Genomic DNA, 7,624 nt, shown 5'->3' with positions numbered 1-7,624 from the left:
TAGATATATAGGTATAGATATAAATAAAATAAAAATCATCATATATCTATATAGAACATTTTCTTCTATGTGAAGAACATTGGAATGTACAATATGTTATATATAACTAGCGTGGTCTAATGTGTGTCGGGTTCATTAATACACACTAACCTGACCATGTTAAAATTTTACTTTAAGATCAGTTAGCGTGTGAACGAAAAATTCCTATAGCGCACCACTTGTAATCTGGCCATATGTATTTTAACTAAATTTCAGCTATAGGGAAATTAACGACCGACACAAAAGCGGCGGTATTTCACCTCCCTATAATGCTGCTATTACATGTTTGAAAAAACCAGGCTTGTGCGGGCGAAAGGATGGTGTTGAGCTCCATACCTCACCCAAATACAAGCAGTGTTTTATAGACATCAATGGGGAGAGCCGGCAAAAAAGAAGCCTAACACCTGCGATCGAGGAATGAAAAGCACCGTAAGGCAGCCCCATTGAAGTTTATGGGGAAAGAAAAAGTTATTAACAAAAAAACATGTCTAAACACCCCAATCTGCTTCCCCAACATTGCCGCAACCTACTTAATGTTATTAACCTCTAATCTGCCGCCCCCAACATAGCCACCACCTACATTACAGTTATTAACCCCTAATCTGCCGTCCCCAACATCGCCGCCACCTAGATACATTTATTAACCCCTAATCTGCTAGCCCTAACATCGCTGCCACCTACCTACACTTATTAGCCCCTAATCTGCCGACCCCAATGTCGCCGCCACTATACTAAAGTTATTAACCCCTAAACCTCTGGCCTCCCACATCACTAACACTACATAAATATATTAACCCCTAACCCTAACACCCCCTAACTTAAATATAATTAAAATAAATCTGAATAAACCTTACAATTACAGTATTATCTAAATAATTCCTATTTAAAACTAAATACATATTTACCTGTGAAATAAAACCTAAGCTAGCTACAATATAACTAATAGTTATATTGTATCTATTTTAGGTTTTATTTTTATTTCACGGGTAAGTTTGTATTTATTTTAACTAGGTAGACAAGTTAGTAAATACTTATTAACTATTAGTCAAAATAAATACAAACTTACCTGTAAAATAAAACCTAACCTGCCTTACACTAAAACCTAGCATTACAATCAAATAAAATAAATGAAATTAATAAAATACAAATATCTAAATTACAAAAAAAATAAACATTAAATTACACAAAATAAAAAACAAAATTATCAAAAATAAAAACGAATTACTCCTAATCAAAATAAAAAAGCCCCCCCAAAATAAAAAAAACCCTAGCCTACACTAAACTGGCAATGACCCTTAAAAGGGCCTTTTGTGGGGCATTGCCCCAAAGAAATCAGTTCTTTTACCTGTAAAAAAAGGTTTAGGGGTTAATATATTTATGTAGTGATGTGGGAGGCCAGAGGTTTAGGGGTTCACCTATACCTACAAGACTTGTAATAGCGGCGTTATGGCTAAAGCAGCGTTATGAAGCATAACAATGCTTTTTCACTAATAACGCCAAACTCGTAATCTAGCTGTTTGTTTTTAATTTCTTTAACTTTTGGCCGTTTTTTTTTATTTTTAGAACCAACATTTTGTGTATGATTCATTAATATCCCGCAGAAGACACTATTCACAAGTTTATTGGTTTACAGTAGAGAGTTTTCAATTAAATAAAAAGATAAACATATTTGGTACAGTGCAATCACAATATTAGAAGTATATATTTAATACAGTGTGAACTTTTGATTATTGGGCACTAAATACTTATTGTAGCACAAAATGGTTTTGGTCATTAAGGCAAGCACCCATGCATGTTTATAATATATATTTTTTTAAAATAAACATTAATTTCTTTCATAATAAATTCTTACACAAGCCATCACATGTGGGATTAAAGTCTAGTCCTATAGGAGGAGGCAAAACACCCCAGATAACAGAGCAGTGGACAGAAGTTCAGTCAGGCAGTAAAAATCTTCTCCCACTGTATAGATGCAACCAGCTTCCCATGTAAAATGTGGGCATGCTTGCCAATCAATCCCCTGGTAAACGGTGTGTTTCTCCTTTTACAGATCATTTAAGCCATTGTCTGAGGGACTAACCCTTTTTGTGCCTTTTATACTGTAGAGTAAAAGATCAGAGTCACAACCTTTATCCTCTGCCACACCTCCGGACTGTCAGCGTGACTGCTGGGTCTTTTGGCAGTGCGCACTTGCTCACAATGGCCATTGTTGACGGCAGAGCTCTACTTTATGACCATGTGGTGAACAGGTCAATCAAGCTACAGTGCCTGGGACGTCTCTCTAGAACTGGTGTGAGTGGCACTTAACTCTGGTGGGGATTCTAACAGACTAATCTAGTTCTATGTTTGGGTTCCACTGAGAGACTCTGATAGCCCACCTTCACTACAGACTAATTACTTTACCTGATCTCAATAAGGAGAGTGTTGCAAACAAGCTTAGTGCTTTCCTTCATTACTAGCGATGCCCCTGGAACATCTGGAGACCAGGTTTACCTCCCCTGCCTGTTTTTTCCTGTCCTTTATGGGTATATTCCACAGTCACATTTCCTTGTATTGCCTCTAGTGGGTAAGTCCCTTTGGAGAGTGGGACTATAGTTCATATCTGGATTGCTGCAGCTTCTCTGACACCAGTAATTATAGTTGGAAACCTGCTAATATTGGGCCTGCCTAACATATGGGGGCCGATTTACCAATGTCTGGTGGACATGATACGCTGTAGCGTATTATGTCCACCAGACATCGTATGCTGTTGGCTGTCGTATGCTGGTGAACTGCTTGTGCAATGCTGCCCCCTGCAGATTCTCAATCAACCCGATCGTATAGGATCATGCAGAATGATGTCTGCAGCCTCAGAGGCAGCGGACCATTTAAGGAGCAGTGGAAACAGGGGCATCAGGGGCCATTCAGCCCATGATAAATCGGCCCCATGGTCTCAATCTGTGTGCGGTTATAGAGATTATATTTTTACTGTGACCTCGCAGCACAAGGTTTAGAGTGTTAACTCCTGATATATATTACCTACTAATGATTTTAGCTATTTCCAGTTATATGTGGACCAATATATTCACTTCTACCTGTTCACTAAGTCCTATCATCAGACACCTTGATAGTACAACATGGCTCAGCAAGCCAAAAAAGAAGTAAACTTCTTTGCCTACTCTAAAGTGCACAGTAAACAACAGATAATGCTGATCTGATGAGGAAATATCTGATTCACAATCTTCTCCTAATACTGCTCAGTCACTACACTCTATCTTTCCAGAACTCACTGAAAGTACAACTGGTGAGAATTCCAAATTGTTATTTGGAATAACACCATAAAAACTTTTTTGAGATACCCATCATGATTCTCTTTCAATAAGATTTGACAGATCCTGTGCAGAATTTAAAATTGATATTGCGTCTATAGGTGAAAATACAGATGTGTTTGAAAGGAAATTTGATAGTTGACCATGCAAACTTTGTCTCGTATTTAAAGAACCAGGCTGATAGCATCTCTGCACTTGAACATCAAGGTTCGTTCCTGCAGGAACAACCTTAGAGTTAGGGGTGCAACTGTGCAACAGCAAGACCTAGAGACGTATCTGCAGGAACATTTTCAGAATGGTCTTTGCCACATCATGGGATCAGATAGTAGAATTGCCATAGTACATAGGGCAATCTGCTCTCATTTAACTTTCAATGATAAGCTGTGGGATGTGGTAGCCCACCTTCACTTTTTTTAGTTTTAAGAATTAACTGCTGCAAATCTTGGCGATAAAGTTTGATGCATTACAGATCTTTCCGGACTTGCCTGCCCATACTTTAGTGGCTAGAAGGAGATAAAGGCCCATATTTATCAAGCTCCATACTGAGCTTGAAGGGCCGTGTTTCTGTCGAGTCTTCAGACTCGCCAGAAACAGCAGTTATGAAGCAGCGGTCACAAAGACTGCTGCTCCATAACCTGTCCGCCTGCTCTGAGCACATCGCCGGAAATCAACCCGATCAAGTACGATCGGGTTGATTGACACCCCTCTGCTGGCGGCCGATTGGTCGCGAGTCTGCAGGGGGCGACGTATTGCTCGCCATATTCAGCGAGGTCTGGCGGACCTGATCCACAGTGTCGGATCAGGTCCGCCAGACCTTGATAAATAGAGCCCATAGAGACTATACCCCAAATCTACGTGCAACTGGGCTCAAGCATAGATGGGGCTACCCATTAAAATTATTACCCAAGATGGCCAACAACATGACCAATTGTACATCTTATAATCATGATCGTAATCACAATAGAGAACAGATTTGATTATAAGATGTACAATTGGTCTTGAAAAAGGTCTTGACATGAGACCGAAACGTCGACCAGACAAAATTAATGTATAAAAAATAAGGAAATAAAACATTGAAGATACATTCAACCTTCAAGCCCTGAGAGTGCCTCTTCATTAAATACATATATATATAGTCATGGCCAAAAATATTGGCTGTCCTGCATTTCTGTCAGATAATGCACTACTTCGCCCAGAAAATTGTTGCAATGTTTAAGCATTCTCAAGTTTACTTATTTTCTTTGTATTGGTATGACACAAAAAAGTGAAAAAGCCAAATCTGACACATTCCACACAAAACTCCAAAAATGGACTGGACAAAATTATTGGCACCCTCAATTTAATATTTAGTAGCACACCCCTTGCAAAATATAACTGAAATCAATTGCTTCCTGTAACCATCAATGAGTTTCTTACAGCTCTTTATTTGAGTTTTGGACCACTCTTCTTTTGCAAAAATGCTCCAGGTCTCTCAAATTGGAAGGGTTCCTTTTCCCAACTGCTGTTTTGAGATCTCTCCACAGTTGCTCTATGGGATTAAGATCTGGACTCATTTCTGGCCAGTTTTCAGTACTCTCCAGTGCTTTGTCTTAAACCATTTCTGGGTGCTTTTTGACATTTGCTTTGGGTCATTGTCCTGCTGTAAGACCCATGACCAGTTTTCACTCTAAGGCTAGTTTTGTGAGTGACCTAGCAGTGAAATAGTTAATTAGAGCAATTAGCAAACAGTACCCAATGCAGACTTCAAGGTGTGGTTCCCTTTTTAACTGTTTCACAGCTGGGCTGCTCACAAAACTGGACCTAGAGGGAACACTGCCCATGACCTCTGATGGAGACCCAACTTTCTGACACTGGGCCCTACATTGCACTACAGAATTCTTTGGTAGTCTTCAGATTTAATAATTCAAGGCACACAGTCAAGACATCCAGTGCCTGAAGCAGCAAAGGAACCCCAAAACATCAGTGAACCTCCATCATGTTTGTCTGTAGGGACTGTATTCTTTTCTTTAAACGCCTCATTTATTTTTCTGAAAACAGTAGAATGATGGGCTTTACCAAAAAGCTGTAAATTTGTTTCCTCTGTCCACAGTAAATTCTCCCAAAAGGATTTTGGCTTCCTCAAGTAAGTTTTTTGGCAAACTCCAATCTGTCTTTTTTATGTTTCTGTGTCAGCAGTGGGGTCCTCCTGGGCCTCCTACCATAACGTCCCTTTTCATTCAGATGGTGACGTATAGTGCAAGCTGACACATTTGTACCCTGTGCCTGAATGTCAGCTTGAATTTGTCTGGAAGTTGATCAAGGTTTTTTATCCACCATTCGAACAATCCTTTGTTGCAATCAATTTTTTCTCTTTCGTCAACGTCCAGGGAGATTAGCTACAGTGCCATGGGCCGCAAGCTTCTTGACAATGTTGCGCACAGTGAACATTAAGATCTTTGGAGATGGACTTGTAAACTTGAGATTGTCCATGCTTTTCCACAATTTTTGTTCTCAAATCCTCAGACTAAATTCTTTTCTGCATATTCTATTCTCCATGCTCAGTGTGACACACAGAGACACATAACAGAATGGTTGGGTTAATTTTTCACCCTTTTAACTGGTTGCCGGTGTGATTTCTATATTGTCAGAACCTGTTAATTGATACAGGGGAGTTTAATTACAAATTACAGAAGCATCACAATCTTGGAATGCAATAATTTCGTACAATTTTGAGAAGGTGGCAAAAATTTTGCCAAGTTCATTTGTGGAGTTTTGCGTGGAATGTGTAAGACTTGGCTTTTTTTCTCCACTATTTTGTGTCATACCAAAACAAACAAAATAAATAAACATAATAGTTAGAGTGTACCACACCCTTAGGGGGTGCCTCCTTATACTAAAATACAATATCAATAAAATGACCAGTATTAATTAGTCAATAATCAGGCAATGTCCATATAACCAATGGTAGATATAAATCCAAAGAAGATGTGGCAGCTCTCTGTCATAGGACGGTCATCCTGAAATTTTGTGATCTGAAGAAAGAAAGAAACAGAGGCACCAACATGGCCTAGTACCACCAGAACAAAAATTCACAGAAGCAGATACAGGTGTATACTCACAAACAGAGCACACCCCACTGTGCTAGTGAGGCAGACTGGAACTTCACAGTGATCCAGCTCACTGATACTCCACAGCACACATCCAATCATAGATCCTTAGGAAAGCCTGTAGTTAGATGCCTAGGTAGACAAAGAACACACAGACATAGCCCAGTAACATTTGTATTAGAGCAGGGAGTAGCTAAAAATTGCACTTACAAGATCCAATGCACCTTCAGGTGCACTATCAGCAGACTGGGACCTCACAGCCGCCCAGTGGACTGTAAGCTCCAGGCAAACACAGCAGTTGTCCCGGAAAAAATGGTTCCAGAAGACCAACAAAGTATACATGATGATATACATCAAAAAGATAGCAAGTGTATATTATAAAAAAACTTTATTTAAAATGCGACGCGCTTCTCAGCTTACTAAGAGCTGTTTCATCAGGCTATAAAATACAACATTTAAAAAACACTTGCTATATAACAAGAAATGGAAAAATGATCAATAATCTGATAGGTCAGACAGTTAAAACATTAAAAGCAAACACCTGTATGTATTTAGTTGGTATGGTAACAAGAGTAAACAAATAGTTTCACAGGTGGTGTACAAGATATAAACACATGTACTTAAAGACTCTAATTTGTTGGTGTATATACTATTAAAAACATTTCAGAACGATATTTCAACTCAAATATCCATCAAACTTGAATTTTAAACATAGCAAATAAAAATAATAAATATGTGAATATATATCACATGTAAATCAAAGGTACATATATTTATATCGCAGTATGGCAAATCTTTGGCACAATAATACAATGTAGACAAAATATCTTACAACCCTATCCCTTCTCATACCATTGCAAATGGTCTCATCACGCATACAAACGCTAGTGTAATAATGGTATATAGCCACTCAAATCATCACTAATCATATCGGAACATTTTGCTACCTCTGTTAAATCGGTGCAATAATAAACAAAGCACTAAGAATCCAAAACTCTTGCTTCCTAATGTGATTGATTTCTAAAAACAAAGGATACATTGTTTGTAATAATGCCGATGTGGTATTTTGTTGTGGCTTGGAAGAGCTTGCTGACGTAATCTACGCTGAGATCCTCCCTCCTATGCTACTCTGTGTAATGGAAGGGCGGGGGTCTAGTTTTTTATTTATTTTGGGCGGTTGTGGGGGGTAAG

Source organism: Bombina bombina, chromosome 3, assembly GCF_027579735.1.
Source record: "Bombina bombina isolate aBomBom1 chromosome 3, aBomBom1.pri, whole genome shotgun sequence".
Lineage (NCBI taxonomy): Eukaryota > Metazoa > Chordata > Amphibia > Anura > Bombinatoridae > Bombina > Bombina bombina.
This window is presented reverse-complemented; position numbering follows the sequence as displayed.